Below are 17,924 nucleotides of genomic sequence, written 5' to 3'. Positions count from 1 at the left end.
TTTCTTATATAAGTCCCTTTAGCATTTCATATAATAAGGGCTTGGTGATGATGAACTCCTTGAACTTGACCTTATCTGAGAAGCACTTTATCTGTCCTTCCATTCTAAATGAAAGTTTTGCTGGATAAAGCAATCTTGGCTGTAGGTCTTTGGATTTCATGACTTGGAATACTTCTTTCCAGCCCCTTCTTGCCTATAATAAGGTCTCTTTTGAGAAATTTGCTGACAGTCTTGATGGGTACTCCTTTGTAGGTGACTGTCCCCTTATCTCTTGCTGCTTCTAGGATTCTCTCCTTCATTTTAATCTTGGCTAGTGTAATTATGATGTGCCTTGGTGTGTTCCTTCTTGGGTCCAACTTCTTTGGGACTCTCTGAGCTTCCTGGATTTCCTGAAAGTCTATTTCCTTTGCCAGACTGGGGAAGTTCTCCTTTATTATTTGTTCAAATACGTTTTCCACTCGTGGCTGTTTCTTTCCCCCTTCTGGTACCCCTATAATCCGGATGTTGGAACGTTTAAAGATGTCCTGGAGGTTCCTAAGCCTCTCCTCATTTTTTTGAATTCTCATTTCTTCATTCCTTTCTGGTTGGATGTTTCGTTCTTCCCTCTGGTCCATTCCATTGATTTGAATCCCAGTTTCCTTTCCATCACTATTGGTTTCCTATGCATCTCCCTTCATTTCAATTACTTTAGCCTTCATATGTTCCTCTAATCTGTGACTATAATCAACCAGTTCTGTGAACATCCTGATCACCAGTGTTTTGAACTGTGTGTCTGAGAGGTTCGCTATTTCTTTTTCACTTAGAGTTATCGGCTCTGGGACTTTGAGTTCTTCTTACGCCATCTTTTGGGATGTTAGTGCTTGTTACTTAGCAGGATCGGAGCCCTAGGTGTTCACCAGAGCAGGGCAACTCAGTCGCTGGGTTGTGACGCTGTGTGTGGGGGCGGGGTCAGGGAGGAGCAATGGCCTCCCGTCTGCCGACTGGCGGCCCCCACAGGTGGCCGGTGCCACAGCTGCCACAGTCACCTGGGCCCGAGTGGCCAGGCCACTGCACTTGAGTGTGCCATCGCCATTAGCCCTCCACTGGGTTCGCCCCCTGGGGCCTGCGTGGTCCGTCTCACTGTGCGCGAATGTGCGATCACCATCAGTCTGTCCCACACCCAAACTGGTTCCGGGCTACTTGCGCGCCTTGGTCTGGGGATCTTTCCTGCCCGACCCTGCTCCGCTGCTGGCTCCACCCCTCTTACCTTCCCGGTTGAACCGTTAGTTGTTGTGGGACTTCCATATAATTCAATTTTCTGTTTTTTGGCTGTGTCTTCATTCTCCAAACCTTTGCTGTATTCAAACTTGGTTGTGGGAGAAGGCAGTGTTTCCACCTATGCCTCCATGTTGGCGTGAGTCCTCGCCAACACTTTTTTGTTGATTTATTGATGATAGCCATTCTGACAGGTGTGAAGCGCTATCACATTGGTTTTAATTTGTATTTCTCCGATGATTAGTGATGTTGAGCACCTCAGCATATGTCTATTGGCCATCTGTAAATCCTCTCTGGAGAAGTGTCTATTTAGGTCCTTTGCCCATTTTTTAATTGGATTGTTTTGGGTTTTTTTGGTGTAGAGTTGTGTAAGTTCTTTATAGATTTGATGTAAAATCTATAAATCTACATCTAGTCTGATGTAGTCCTATTTGTTTATTTTCCTTTTTGCTTCCCTTCCCTGAGGAAATGTGTCAGAAAAAAAACATTACTATGAGATTTTACTGCCTGTGTTTTCTTCCAGGAATTTTTATTTACTTATTTATTTTTACTGTTGTTCAATTACACTTGTCCCAATTTCCCCCCATTGCTGTCCTCTGCCCCACCCACCCCCTTGCAGTTTCAAGTCTAATATTTAAGTCTTTAATCCATTTTAAATTCATTCTTATGCATAGTGTAAGAAAGTGATCTAGTTTCATTTTTTGTGTGTACCTGTCCAATTTTCCAAAACCATTTACTGAATGGACTATCTTTACCCCATTGTATTGTATGTTCTTACCTCCTTTGTCAATTAATTGGCCATGAAGGTGTGGGTTTACTTCTGGGCTCTCTAATCCATTCCATTGATCTACATGTCTGCTTTCACGCCAGTACCATGCTGTTTTGATTTCTATGGCCTCCAATTTTGTTCTTCTTTCTCAGGATTGCCATGGCTATTCAGGGTCTTTTGTAGCTCCCTATGAATTTTTGGAATATTTGTTCTAGTCCTACGAAATACACCATTGGTATCTTTTTTTCTTTTTTGGATTTTATTTATTTATTTTTAGAGAGAGGGGAAGGAAGAGAGAGTGAAAGGGAGTAATACATCAATGTGTGGTTGCCTCTAGTGCACCCCTTACTGGGGACCTGGCCCACAACCCAGGCTTGTGCACTGACTGGGAATTGAACTGGCAATGCTTTGGTTCACAGGCCCATGCTGAATCCACTGAGTTACACCAGCCAGAGCTCACCACTGGTATCTTGATAGGAATTGTGTTGAATCTATAGATTGCTTTGGGTAGTACAGACATTTTTTTAAATCCTCACCAGAGAATATGCTTATTGATTTCAGAGAGACAGGAAGGGAAAGGGAAGAAGGGGGAGAGAGAGGGAGAGATGAAAGAGAAACATCGATCAGTTGCCTCCCACATGCGCCCTAACTGGGAATCAAACCTGCAACTTTTTGTTGTATTGCTTTGTAAACATTTTTATCAGTTACATATATACAATGATATCAACATCTTATTGTGAGTTGTGTCAATTAATCCTCACTCTCCTGTTCATTCCACTTTATGTCCTCACCAGAGAGCAAGTGCAGAGAATTAAGTACCTAAAGCAATGGTTCATAAACTTTCTTAGGTCAAGGCACTATACAGAAATCTGATAAAAGCTATGGACCCTTTCATGACAAAAGTTTACCCTCACACAAAATTTTGTTTGCATATGAGTATGAGATCCCTAAAGCCTTGCCATGAATTAGTTAAGACCTCTCTCTCTAGAAAAAGGACAAAGAATGGAGTTGACCTTTGGGGAAGGCTTTATAGCTGCTGTCTTATCACATCCAAAACAAGGATTTATGAGAAATACTAGATCTGAATGGTTTTAAGAGTTTGAGATCATTTTCTTCAACAGCCAACTGGATATTTTCTGGTTTGTTTTTGGTTTTTTGGTTTGTTTTTAAAGATTTTGCTTATTTATTTTAGAGAAGGGAAGGGAGGGGGGAAGAGAGGGAGAGAAACTTCAATGCCTCTCACGTGCTCCCTACCTATGACCAGGCCTGCAACCCAGGCATGTGCCCTAGACTGGGAATCGAGTCGGCAACCCTTTGGTTCACAAGCCAGCACTCAATCCACTGAGCCACACCAGCCAGGGCTGTTCCTGTTTTTGTTTGTTTGTCAGAGAAAATAAGATAGTATAACTATCTGTCTTATTCCTAATTTCTCAGCCTAGGGATAAGAATACATCCCAAGGATGAAGCTGGTGCACACTTCTGCATCTTTCAAGAAATTATTTTAAAAATCTTGCCAAACTTTTGGATAAAGATAGTGGGTCAAACACATATCCACTTTATTCCTGCCTGAATTCTCATTAAAACCAAACTAAAGGAATTTTTTAAAGGCACAGTTCACAAAAAGATCCCCAAAATATTCAGGGGAGACAACACTAAAATAATTTTCTTGGAAAGTAGAAAGAAGAGTAATAAATGACTATGCAAGCTTAAGAAAACTGAATCATAAGCCATCTGTGATAAACTTAGAATCAGTACAATTTATATCACATAATCTCCAAAATGCCCTTGAAGTAGAAGTAAAAGATGAAGTTAAAACAAAGAGGACTGGTTGAAGTTCTGTTTCAGAAACTATCAGGGATATTCAACCTCTAACTCCACAGGCCACGCAGCCCAGACTAGCTTTGAATATGTCCCAACACAAATATCATAAATTTACTTAGAATCTTTTTTTTTGCTCATCAGTTTTCATTAGTGTTTGTATATTTAATGTGTGGTCCAAGACAACTCTTCTTCCAGTGTAGCCCAGAGATGCCAAAAGATTGGATACCCCTGCTAGATTCTCTTCTCAGCCATTAAAGCCATTCTATGATCCTGATAAAAGACTGAAAAGTTATTCTCTAAAGAATGTTAAACAGAAGATTTCTAGACTAGGGGATACCATTAACAGTACAGGATGGGACACTATATTGAAAAATGAAGAAACTGAGCAAACATATTGAGTAAGACCTCCCAGGCTTCTCTACACAATTTTCATCCTCGGACATGTTTAAACATCCTCTCATGTTTAAATGGAGGGGGGGGCAGCCGGGGGCATGGAAAGAACTGTAGGATCCTTCTTTGCAGAATGTAAACAGCCCAAGGGAAAAAAAACAGCAAGTACTAACACTGAAGTTCCCTAATTAAGATACCAAAGCCCTGAATAAAGCCCTGGCTACTGTAGCTCAGTGGATTGAGTGCAGGTTTGTGAACTAAAGGGTCACTGGTTCTACTCCCAGTCAGGCCACAGGCCTGGGTGGTGGGCCAGGTCCCCAGTTAGGGGAACATGAGGGGCAAACACACACTGATCTTTCTCTCTCCTCTTTTTCCTTCTCCTCTCTCTAATAAATAAATAAAATCTTTAAAAAAAAGATATCAAACCAAATACCCATAGAAATTAATAGTCAATAAACTCCACTCACATTCTCATAATGAGCCAGTTTTTCAATCTCCTCTCTTAAATTTAAGTTGACAATGAGGGATTACTAGATATCTGAGGAAAAATCTACAATACAGAATAATTTTTTAATTAACTGTAGAAAAAATGCAATTTGAAGAAATTACACAGAATGAGAAAACATTAGAAATTGAGGTGAAAGCAGACTCACTCCTGTGGTATTTTCCCCCAAAACCCATTAACTCTTGCATAATCATGAAAAAACAGCAGACAAATTTGAATTAAGGCATGTTCTACAAAATACTTGAACAGCTTCTTAAAAACTGTCAAGATCATTTTTTTTAAAAAAAGAAACAAAAAGGTCAACTAAGGAACTATCACAAATCAGGGAGACTACGGAGATATGACCACTAAATGCAATGTGATATTCTGAATTAGACCTGGAACAGAAAAAAACCTCATCAGTAAACAAACAAAAAACTAGGGAAATCTGAATAATGCCTACAGTTTAGTTAATAGTATTAAGCCAATATCAATTTCTTAGTTTTGACAAAGGTAGTATGGCTATGTAAAATATTAACATTAAGGAAGCTTGGAGTCAGGCAGCAATTTTCAACCTTTTTCATCTCATGCCACACATAAACTAATTACTAAAATTCTGCAGTATACAAATAAAAATACTTTTTTTGCCAAACTAACAAAAGAAAGTAGGTACAATTTTGATTCATTCACACCAGATGGCTACTGTTGTCATTTTTTTATTTGACAATCTAAGGGAAAAGAGGCCAGCGCTCCTGACTAAATAGTCAGGTATTGCATTTTTAAAAATTCCGTGGCACACCAGAGTGCCATAGCACATGAGTCAAAAAATCACTGTGTTAAGTGCGGGGGAAAAAAAAAGGTAAAGAACAGTATGTAACGTATGCACAATTTGTATAAAAAACTGGCGAAATGGGGAGAGAATATATTAGCATTTGTTTGACTATGAATAAAATATCTAATAATTATTTTTAAATCAATAAATTTAAATTAATATGTCTGATCATTCCTGTTAAGAAACTATAAGATATTAGTAACACTGCTTGTCTCTGGTGAAGGGAACTGGCTGGCTATGAGACAAAGCTAGGACAAAAATGTCACTATATATGCTTTTGTCATATTTGCTTTCTCTCTCTCATGTTTAAAATTTTAAACTATGTGCATGTATTACTTATATATCAGCAACTGAAGATTTTAAATTAGTTCAATAAAAAGCTGTACCCAATTAATGCCAACTCTCTGATCCTTTATCTCACATCTGCCTGAGCATTTAAGCAGATAACTAGCATGACATTCACTTATTTATTAATATGTGTAATTGACTCTGTTATCTCCTCAATGAAGCTGAGAAAAGTTATTATCTCCTCCAACTGTTTTAAATCTACCACCCCAACACCTAACAATGCAGTATAAAGGCTAGGAATTCTAGTAAACATTTAAGTTACAAAATTAGGAGACATGAACCACAGGTTTATTTCAAATATTATTCCCTAGAAACATTTAAAGGCCTCTAGGAAAAAAGCCATTTTGGGAATTCAAAAAGCTTTGGAAGGATTGAGAAAAAAGGAAGGAAGACTCATGGACATGGATGACAGTGTGGGGATTGCTGGGGGGAAAGGGGATACAAGGAAACTAGATGGTAATGGAAAAAATACAATAAAGATTCTATCAACAGAAAATAAAGAAAAAAGAAAAATTAAAAAACTAAGCTTTGGGATTATGAATCAATTCCCCCTCGTAATCTTTCATAGAACAGCATTTAGAAAAAGCTGGAGCCATGATTTGGGTGTCGGCTATCTTCCAAAGAGTCACAAGGATAAAAACAATTTCTTCTTTGAATGCACATTGTTCTTTTTTTATTGTGTTTTATTTTTACCCCTTAGTTTTCTAGATGTGTTAAGGCATTTACGTTACGTGGCAGAGATATGGAGCTGGAGAAATTTACAGGTTACAGCAAAAATTCCTAATCCTCTTGGGAGTTGCAACATCTGGTGTCATTTTAGGGAGGCCTTACATTGAAAATAATGACAAACTCTCAAAAATTAGCTGCCCCATGATGTGTCAGATGAGATGATAAACTGCCTTTAACTGGAAGTTTTCAACAGGAGTACAGATAAAATATTCTCACATTAAGTGGAAAATTGGAATATAAAATTCCTAAGGTACATTCCAATACTAAAAGTTCAGTTAAATTCTTAAATTTTGTAAGATGGAATCAAACGGAAATTAACCAGCTTGCCTTGTCAGGGCCAGGAATAACACTAAATGGTGACATACAAAATACATACCAGCCATCTATGCTCTTGGTGCTAATCTACTGATATTACTCTTATTAAACTCGAAAACAGCTTCTAATGAAGCTCCTACCAACCGACTATCCCCTCAATTTGGCATGTGTGTAAATACATACATAAACATGTACACCAACTTCTATGACTAAGGACAGATTTGAAAACTTGCTACAAAAATTCCACAAACTCATTCAGAATTTTCAAAATTTGTGTTATCATTTCAAAAATACAAATCATTTATTTTTTTTAAGATTTTATCTATTTTTATTTTTAGAGAGAAGGGAAGAGAAGGAGAGAGGGAGAGAAACATCAATGTGTGGTTAGCTCTTGCACGTCCCTTACTGGGGACTTGGCTCACAATCCAGGCATGTGCCCTGACTGGGAATCAGCAAAGATACAAATCATTTATACAAGCTTATTCTCTCTGGGTTTATCACTTTATAACTAGTACTGCCATACAATTTTAATTCCTGTTGTCACATGATGGTAAACGCTACTGTGGTTCCTTATATAAGGGAGGGTGAGTACAGCATGCTGAAAACAATGGAATGAGCCTAAGTCCCAAATAACATAACCAAACCAACTGGGGCCACCAAACTTTGGGTAAGGCCCTTCAACATTCTTATTGTATTGAAGTCACTTTTCACTTGCTTAAACTTCCTGAGACTAGATGGCTTTATGGTAGCTTCAATAACAAACTGGTAAGAGAACTATATTATTAGAGCATGGATACTAAGGTGGACTGGCTGAACTCATAAAAACCTATGTTCTATTAATCAGATGCATATATCTTGTGTAAGTGCAATGTCCTTATGACACTATTTGTCAGTTTCCTATCTAATAACATCATCATATAAGCCATTAGAGTCAAGTAAAGTAGTGAATAGTCACTAAATTGTAAAATAATGAAACAAACAAAAAAACAGTTAAGCAATAATCTTTTAGAGTAGAAGTTCAATGAATACTTCCTTTAAAAATATTAGTCCCTTAGCACTGGTTGGTATGGCTTTGTTGGTTGTAGCGTCACCTCATATATACCAAAAGGTTTCGGGTTTGATTCTTGGTCAGGGCACATACCTAGGTTGCAGATTCAAAAGCTAGTTGGGGCATGTACTGGAGTGCCCCAACTAGTCAAGGTCTCAATGTCTCTCTCTTTCTCCTTTTCTCTCTCTCTACCTCCCTCCCTCCCTTTCCCTCTGTTTCTATGTCTCCTCCCCAACACCCACCTCCCACTTCCTTTCTCTCTGGAAGTAATGAAAAAAAAATCTTCAGGTGAGGATTAAAAAAAATGCTAGTCACCTTATAGTTAAAGAAATCTTTTTCAGCCAATGAGTCTTTAGTGTTCATTCACCTCTTCATAACCTTATTGTTTTAAGGGTTTGGAACTTAAAACAATGAACTTGATGCATATCTCCTATCATTATTAATATCTAAGAACATTTTAAATAATGACATAACAACTTTTTTCTCTGAATTGTAAAAAGACCCCTCCAATTAGAAATACCAAATTCCAATGTATTATTCCACCAACTTTTTAAAATATTTTATTTGTTTATTTTTAGAGCAGAAGAGAAGGAGAAAGGGAGAAAAACATCAATGTATGGTTGCCTCTTGTGAGTCCCCCGCTGGGAACTGGCCTGCAACCCAGGCATGTGCCCTGACTGGGAATCGAACTGCGATCATCTGATTCGTAGGCCCGCACTCAATCCACTGAGCTGCACCAGCCAGGGCCCAATTTTTATTTTTTTTATTTACTTCTTTCTTCAACCAAAACTATTAGGATTACACACACACACACACACATATATATATATATATATATATATACAGATAGATAGATAAATTTTATATACATATATGAATTTCTTTAAAGAAAGAAAAACACTAGCCCCAGACCTGTTAAACTAGTCTGACAGCCAAAATGTTTTCCTAGTGATTCAAAAGGGAATAGAATTTTACATAACGAACTATACCTGAACCTGTTAACAGCCCTTAGAGAGGTCAATATCAGACAAGAGAATTCTGAGGTTGGCTTTCTATCACACTGCCAGTTCATTGGCATAACTTAGTCATTTCTGAACTACAAGTTCTCTGAAGCTAAATGTCACCATTTCCCAACCTCTCCTCCCATTTTAAAAACAATTAAATCTTATGCTTGATGTATTTCTACTCTGCACTGGTAAATTTTAAAAACTTCTGTAACACAACACAGATGGCTTCGTAAGTTAATGTTTTGCCACTGACACCTTTCATATGCCCACTTTACAATATTTGTTCATTATTCTTTTTAAAAATATTTTATTTATTTATTTTTAGAGGGGAAGGGAAGGAGAGAGGAAGAGAAACATCAATGTATGGTTGCTTCTCCTGCATCCCCTGCTGGGAACTGGCCCCTGCTGGGAACTGGCCTGCAACCCAGGCATGTGCCCTGACTGGGAATGGAACCACGATCGTCTGGTTCGCAGGCCCGCACTCAATCCACTGAGCTACACCAGCCAAGGTTGTTAATTATTCTTGTATTCACAACAGTCTTCCTATTATCAGAAATTAAGAAAGTGAGGCAAGAAAAGTGGGAAGAGACTTGCTACTAGTTTGTAACAAGAAGGCACCTACCTGGACAATGCAGCTGCTGTCCTGTTCTATATTACTATATTACCACAATGCTTTCCTTAAAAGTGCCTGTCAAATAGGCAGCACAGAAATACTCCTCAATCACAGACATCCAAGGAATTCCCACCAAAAAGTAAGAGACATGTCAGAAAATTCCTACCACACAGAAAGAAGAAACCATGTAACCAAATTAAGCATGCTTCTCAATCTGTATCATGGGACTGGGGGGGAAAATGACTCAAAAGAAAGGGAGATTACAAGGACCAACTTCTGAGGCTGAAGACTAGGTTATTTGGTTTATTCCACACATTGGGAAATTACTGAACTATTGCTTAAGTAGAAATGGAATTAATCAGGAAGTCCTCGGGTCTTTTGATTTCTGTCTTAAACCCCGAAATAAAATATATATATGAAATTAAAATCTTTCCCCTACTGGAGCAGCTATATTCTTACATACTTCTATAAAACCCAAAAGACCTGCATGGAGTCCCTGGTATTTAGAGTTGATTCCAAGTGCCCACGAGTGTCCACTTTCCGTGTCCAAATCCAAAAATAATGTTGGCACTATCACGGGCAGGACCTTGACACACATTTTCCTCTAAATCATTAGCCTCACATCACCTTCCAACGTCCTATCTCCAACACCTTGATCAGTAATGGTAAACGGGAAGGAGAAAGTAACGAGAGGCACATACGTTTACTAGTGCCTCACAGAAAACGTAATAAAACCCTGGGAGCAGGAGCTGGAAAGAGATAACTCGCCTGGCCGTGGCTCCCACCACCATACAAAGGGACAGCGAGAGCATGAGAAGCAGGGGTCTCTGCACACCACACTGCACTCTGCAAGAGTTAGAAGACTTTCTATGCAACTGGACCCAACCCTCAAAATTCCCCTCCCACGTGGGTTTTTCTCCCTCTCCCGAGCGCAGAGTCGCATTGAAGAGAGCAGTCAGAAGAAGGAACCTGACCACGCCGGAGCTGGGACTGGAGGGGTGGAGAGGCGAGCCCCAGGCGGACATCCCAGCCCCTTCCTGGGCTGTACGCCTCCCAGTTCCTGGTCTGAGCTCCCACCTTAGAGACTCCGGGCCCTGTCAACTCTCCCAAGAGGGGAACTCGAAGCCCCGGAGCTGCAGGGAGGCTTGGGCAGCCTAGCACCGGGTCCGGCCGGCCGGGATGGAGCCAGGGCCGCGTGCGGGCGGAAGATGGGAGGCGGCCTCCAGCTGCCACCGCCCCTCTCCGGGCCCCAGCCTCTCCAGGGTCCGAATCACTAGCTCTGGGGCTTTCCTCACCTCACCTCAGGCTGGCGATGTCCACGGTCCGGCGGTCCCGGACGCCCTGCGCGGGGACGGTGCTTGGCGGGAGGAGACTCGGGGAGCTCTGGCGATGGCTGACAGGCGCGCAGCACCAGGTCCGCCGGGTACACGGGAGGGGGCGGGGCTTTACGAGAGCCGGCCCGCCCCCTCCCCGCCCCTGCCTCTCACCTCAGGGGGCGAGCCCCATGAGGTGACTGCGTCCGGGGTTACTCGAGGCCGTAGACCTCCGACCCCGCTCCGGGTTGGGGCGCTGTGTAGCCCGCTGAAAGGAGAGGCGCGGACCCCGAGCGCCGGGTGAGAGCCAATGGAAGGGCGGCGCGGGGCGGGGCGACGTGAGGCGATACTGATGGTCCGAGCGTCGCTCTGCCATTCGGGACCCAGCGGCTAGAAGGCGGGCGGGACCCGGGCGCAAGCGGCGCCCCCGGCCCAGCTTTTGCCCCCCTTTCTGCTGGAGGCGGGTACTAGGCTGGCCGGCCGGCTCCCCCTCCTGGCGGACGTAGGAGTGGGGGAAATGGCGCCGCTTGCACCTCCCTTCAGGGAGAAAAGCACCCGGGCCAACAGGCGTGTAGCGCGGGAAGGGAGCCCAGAACCAAGCAAAACTGAGTAGGGTGGTTGGTGCGCGTGGCTCGTAAGGACCTTTTTGTGTCCAGTTCTGAGACCCTGAAGAGGTGGGTATTGCACCCGTGAACTGCCCAGGATCCCACAGGCTGGTGTGCAAGTTAGTGCAGGCTCAGTAACCCCTATTCTGGAGCAACATAACCAGACTCCCCTGGCTCTCTCTCCTCAGACCCAAAGCAGCCAGCCGACCTCAAAGGAGTCTGTGCTCCTGGATCCTGGAGCATTGAGACATCAGTAAAGACAGCTCGGTGACAAGGGCAGTGTGCGGATGGACCGCAGTCTTTCCTGCCTGCCCTAAGCAGGGAAAATAGCAGTAATTTCCCGACTTCTACCGGAGCAAACCTCCCAACTTCCACTGGGGTTAACAGCAGGCCTTTGAGAAGCAGCCAAACAGTTTCTCTAGTTTTCCCAGTCATTTCATAGCAAGACTTTCATGGTGGCTCTGTGTTGAAAATTAACAGGACCTGGAAAGAACCCCGACATATAATACAACAGCTGGGTGAGAGAAAAATAAAAATGCACTTCAAAAGAAGGGGATGAGTTTAATGGAGCACCCAAGAGCACTTCTCTGCTCCTTACACAATCTTGTTCTTAAGGCCAAGAGATACAGAGGATGATTTGGTGAAGAATTTTTTGCCAGAGGGCAAAAAGTCAATAGGGTAGAAATAACACACCTGAGGTCAGAAGTTCTCCAGTACACAGCTGGGGTCAGAATATCTTGGGCAAAGCAGAGGCAGGAAGATTGGTCAACAAGTAGCAATATTCACCTAGGAGCCCTCAATATCACTAGGTGGAAGCTTCTCCAAGAGTATAACCAATCTAGTTTAAAATAATAGGGACTAGCCCTGGCTGCTGTGGCTCAGCCGATTGAGTGCCAGCCTGCGAACTGAAGGGTCACCGGTTTGATTCCCAGTCAGGGCACATGCCTGGGTTGTGGGCCAGGTCTCCAGTAAAATAATAGGGACTAGGGACTAGAAATAAATTTAGAAAGATGTGGACCCCACAGAGCACTGACCCACATTTCACAAAGGCTATGTTTGTTGTTGGATGCATCTGTCAACTGAACAAACACAGGAAAGCAAAATTTAAAGATAACAGCAGGTTTAGCAAGATGGTTGACTTGGCTGACTGAAGAAAAAAAAAAGGCCCGGGAAGAGGGAATTTTTAGATCTCCCTAATAGTGTCCTCTGAAGCTGGCATGCAGAATGTGACTTTGGAAAGACTAAAAATCTTGAGGTTTCCTCTTGTATTTTTCATCTACCTTTCCTATTTCCTATTAAGTAATAGAACTCTGGCCCGGAGATTTCTTCTTAGTGGTATTGCCGTTTATCAGCCTTAGGAGCACTGCAATATTAGGTTACCATCAAAAACTGTCTTTAGCCCTGGCTGGTGTAGCTCAGTGGATTGAGCGCAGGCTGTAAACCAAAGGATCACCAGTTCGATTCCCAGTCAGGGCACATGCTTGGATTGCAGGCCAGTTCCCAGCGGGGGATGCATGAGAGGCAACCATACATTGATATTTCTCTCCCTCTCTCCTTCCCTTCCCCTCTAAAGATAAATTAATAAAATCTTTTTAAAAACTGTCTTTATGTGAAACTGCAGTAAGCCTTTACATGTCCTGCTTTTGACCTCACTGAATAGAAATAGCCAAGGAAAGGCCTAACAAAAGAGCTACAGTGAAAGAAAATGAAGGTTGAGTTAGGATACACCAAGACCACTTGTGTGGGATCTAATAATCTAACTATTACCATCAAATACTAAGATGAGTAGGCAGAGAGCTGTGTCTTTAAAACAATGCACCTGGTATTTCAACAACTCAGAAGTGGTGCATGCCAAAACCTGCCAATCTTTACTGTGGGCTCTATAGAGCTGTTCCACGAATTCTTGCCATACAAGCCACTATGTCTGAAAGAAGCAGAGGAAGAGAGCCAAAGGGTGGAGAGAACTTACTATACAAGACTAACAGGTGGAAGAGAACATTTCTAGAAGCTGAAATAATAATAGGATGAACTGTGTCGTAGAATTCCTATGTTGAAGTCCTAGTCCCTATTAACTCAGAAGGTGAGTGTATTTGGAGATAGGATCTTTAAAGAGGAAATTAAATTAAAATGAGGTCATCAGAGAGGATCCTAATTCCAAATGATTAGTGTCCTTATAAAAAGAGGAGATTAGGATACAGACACACAAAAAGGAGAAACCATCTGTGACTTACAAACGGATTAAGTATTTGCCAGAATTGTAGCTCTTATGCTGGAGAAGATGGCCATCTACAATCCAAAGAAGAAACCAACCCTGGGAACTCCTTGATCTTGGACTTACAGCTTCCAGGACTGTGAGATAATAAATTTCTATTATTTAATCCACCCAGTCTGTGTACTTTATTATGGGAGCCCTAGAAAACTAATACAAGTTCCCTTGTACTAATCAAATGGCCTCTAACCCTGGCTGGTGTAGCTCAGTGGACTGAGCACAGGCTGTGAACCAAAGGGTCACCGGTTTGATTCCCAATCAGGACATTCCTGGGTTGTGCGTCAGGTCTCCGGTAGGGGGAGTGCAAAAGGCAACCCACACATTGATATTTCTCTCCCTTTCTTCCTCCTTCCCTTCCCCTCTCTCTAAAAATAAATAAAATCTTTAATTAAAAAACATGGCCTCCCAGTTTTTTAAGAGAATCGTATAAAGGTATCAGGGATTTATCCTGAACATTCCAACTATCTTAATGATGGTCTTTAGTATTGTGTGTCAACTATAAATAATATTTTTAATTGGAAAAAAAAGATGATCTCTCACCCTACTGTGGGATAGTAAAAAAATCTGAGGGGTCCCTGTCTTTAAAGGTTATTACAGTCTAATTGGGAAGACAAAACTAAACACCAAACAGAATATATATACAACTTGCTCCTTAGATAGCCATGTGAATTTTATAAGAGCCATAGAAGAGGATAAATTCTAAAAAATGACTAAGCCCATAAAAACATTCACAGTATGTGTATCCACTGTCCAGGCCATTGTGACATTTTATTGTCAATTCTACTTTAGTTTATGGCAGTGTTTCTTAAAGTCTGTTCCACTGAGCACCTGGAACAGAATCACTGGGCGCCTGTTAAAAATACATATTCCCAGCCCCACTGTGGACTTTTTAAAGCAGTAATTATTCACCTGACGTTTGAGAACAACAGTTTAAAATTTATCCTTATTGTTCCCCTCTTTGTTGTCCCCCTCTTTGCTGCCAGTGTCTCTGGTCAAACAGCAATGCCCTCTAGACCTGCACTTCCAAGATAGAAAAGTTTATCAGGTCAGGCCAGAGTGAAACCAAGGGAGAAAAGTACCTTAATAGAAAATAGAACTATGAAGAGCCCCCTGTGCTGGTGGCTGTCATAGTCCCAACTTCTTTAAGTAGCAAGTCAATGACCAACTTTTAGGACAAATAACATCCCAGTACTGGGATGTTATTTTCCACTAGTCCCCGGTATATAACCTTCATTCCTATCTTGTTTCAAAATCTTGCCACATTTATTCTTACCTTTGCTTACACTGTCAAACTCATCCTTCCTTCCTAATTTTTCTGAATCTTTCTAGTCCTCAGAAGTCCCCTTTTCTTTAAGAAGATCTCTTTACTTCTCCATCTTCTACTAACGTATCTTACCTCTGAATTCCTAGAGCAATGTGGTCATGGCCACATGGTTCAGAATTTATTAGGCTTTAATTTTTTGTGTGTATGTTGGTTTTAGCTCTCCAGCTAAATTTTAATAATCTTAAAGGCAGAGAGCATTTCTTTTAGTATGGTACCCCCCTCTGTATCTACCAGAGTAGGAATCAGTATGGATGTTAGTACGTTATTTATTGTCCGGACTAAAGATTACCTAGCTCTGTACCTGAGAGGCCACAATACTCCTGATGTCTGTCTGCTTATCCTCTTCGTGTTGCCTCTGGGAAGTGAAGCCTCCAGTAGGGTACTTAACTGACTTACAGATGGACAGACTTCATCAAGGAAAGTCAGTGCCTTGACCAGAACTGTGGCTTCAGTTATGACGTAGAAAAAAGAAGACACAAAGATCTTTATCTGAACACTATGTTCCTTTGCTCAGGTCAACCATTCAAATTCATCCAAAGTTGAGAGCCTGGAAACTTTACAGCACAGAGTCAGAAAATGTCCTCAGGGATGCTACTTTATACGGCTGGTCCTGATGATGAAAGGTAGGATTGCCCAATGAAGGACCAGGTTCATAGTGGAGAACAACCACAATGTTTTCATGTGGATATTGGAGTTTCCACAAGGCATTTCAGCTCTTCTTCCCTCCTAATTACCCAAAACTTACCAATTCCAGCCCTCATCTATACAATCTATATTTGACAGTCACCAAATCTTAGCTGCTTCTTCCAGAGCACCTGCAACATCTTTTTTAAAAAATCTCTAAGTCCTACACGTCTCGTAACTAAATACCTAGAGAAGGTTTAAAAGGCCCTGTTAGCTAAAGGCAGGAAAATGAACAAGATGACTTGTTTAGGTCCTGTCCAGTTCTGGGATTTTGACATTTCATATTGATCAGCTTTGTAAGCTTCTCATCTCTGAGCTCACCCTCCCACGAAAGACTTCCTACTCCTGTCTTCACCATCTCTCCAGACTTCTCCTGTGTCTTAATCACTCCTATTTCAGACTCAGCTTTTTCCTGTTACACGTTTAGGCCTCTACCCCAGACAAGTACCCTAGCTCTTCATTGTTATTATTACATATGAAACTCAATACATAATAAAATACAACATTAATATGTAATTTTTATAGAGTCTTCACTTTTACAAGGAAAACTGAGCTACTGCTCAACTTTTATCCTTTTCATTCCTTCAGTCTTAAAGTTTTCCTGTATTATAGAAAGATTTCTTAATGTCCTTATCTTTTTAAAATCTCACCTCTGGTTAACACACTAGACCAGAAGGTAGAAAGCTATGTCCCCGATATAAGTCTTGTTTATCAGTGGACCTGCTGTGCTAATGTGCCCAATTTTCTTAATGAAAACAAAAAGGAAGAAAGAAGGATAGAGGAAATGAAAATTAAGTGAAAATAAATGTTTAAATCAATGAACGAAATGGCCATAATCACCTGAATAGCACATAGTTTCGGGGGTGAATACAGGCAAGCAAAACTGAGAAAAACTGATTCTTGGTATTGGTAATAGAACTAAAGGCATCTTAAGCAGGGACTTAGCCTTCTCTGTATTCTGTATTGTGAAGAGCTTGAACTCTTCAATCAGATAGAACAGGCTTTAAATCCTGACTCTGTCACTAATGAGTAAATGCCCCCTTTCTGAGCCTCAGTTTCTTTGTTGATAAGACAGATATATTAGCTACCTTGTACGATTGTGTTTTAGATTAAATGTTATCATCAAAATGTAAAGTTTCTAACCCAAAGCTTGGAACACAGTAGGCACACTGAAAATATTACTTCCCCCTTTCTGTGTCTCCTTCCATTTCCTACTGGTGTTCAGTACAAGAACAAAATAGCCTATGGATGCTCACTTGAGTCAGGAAAGATTTGCTATTAAATTCACCACCCGCCCCATCTCAAGCCAATATCCCCAGGGCAATGGAGCATGTGATCAGGAATATAGGGATACTCTGAATCCTCTACACTTACTTGGAGGGAGCAAGTAAACAGAAGTGACTGTGGCCTGAGCTTCTGAGAACCAACGCAAGGGCTGGCACTGTGAGAGTATGTATGTCTGGCCCTGTGGGTGGTGCCCCACGGAAAAGGCTCTTTGGCCTCTCTAGTAAGGCTGTACGATAACAGCAACTCTTGTGTACTGCAGATACGGGCATGAAAAAGGACAACCTCTTAGAAAACAGTTTGGCATTAATTAGTAAAGCTGAGCATACCCTGCACACCCTGTAACCCAGCTTCCATTTGTGGATTTATATTCTGGAGAAACTTTCACATGTTCCCCAGGAACTTTGTTCACTATGACCACAAACTAAAAATAACCCAAAGTCTCCCACCAGTAAAATGAATAAATAAAATATGATGTTTCATACAATGCAATATTATAAAGCAGTGAGAACAAACCATTGCTACATGAAACAGGATGATTTTTACAGACATGATATTAAGCAAAAAAAAAAAAGACACAAAAGAGTATGTTTCCTGTTATATAAGGTTAAAAAATAGGCAAAACTCATTTGTGGTGGTAAAAATCTGAATAATCATTACTTGTAATGGAGTTTGGCAACTGGAAGAGGATGTAAGGAGAGGTGTACCCATTTTGTGTTATGCATAATAAAAAGCTTACTTTAAAATACATAGTATTTGTTCTGGCTGGTGTGGCTCAGTGGATTGAGTGCTGGCTTGCAAACCAAAGGGTTGACTAGGTTCAATTCCTAGTCAG

General features: G+C 41.2%; 1 protein-coding gene across 4 annotated transcripts in view; it reads right to left on the bottom strand.

Annotated features, from left to right (window-relative positions):
* ACACA (acetyl-CoA carboxylase alpha) overlaps nucleotides 1-11,037 on the bottom strand; it is a 229,585-nt gene extending 218,548 nt beyond the window's left edge. Inside the window, exon 1 of one of the 4 annotated variants that reach the window (XM_037070311.1) lies at nucleotides 10,906-11,037. The gene's annotated coding sequence lies outside the window, so the exon portion shown is untranslated. The remainder of the gene's footprint in view (nucleotides 1-10,905) is intronic. The other 3 variants (XM_037070313.1, XM_037070309.1, XM_037070310.1) reach the window with 3 other exon arrangements.
* Nucleotides 11,038-17,924: the final 6,887 nt, after the last annotated feature.

The sequence above is a fragment of the Sturnira hondurensis genome, unplaced genomic scaffold (assembly GCF_014824575.4).
Source record: "Sturnira hondurensis isolate 20B ecotype Veracruz unplaced genomic scaffold, ASM1482457v3 Scaffold0018728, whole genome shotgun sequence".
NCBI lineage: Eukaryota > Metazoa > Chordata > Mammalia > Chiroptera > Phyllostomidae > Sturnira > Sturnira hondurensis.
The sequence above is the reverse complement of the archived record's forward strand: the minus strand, read 5'-3'. Positions and strand labels throughout refer to the sequence as shown.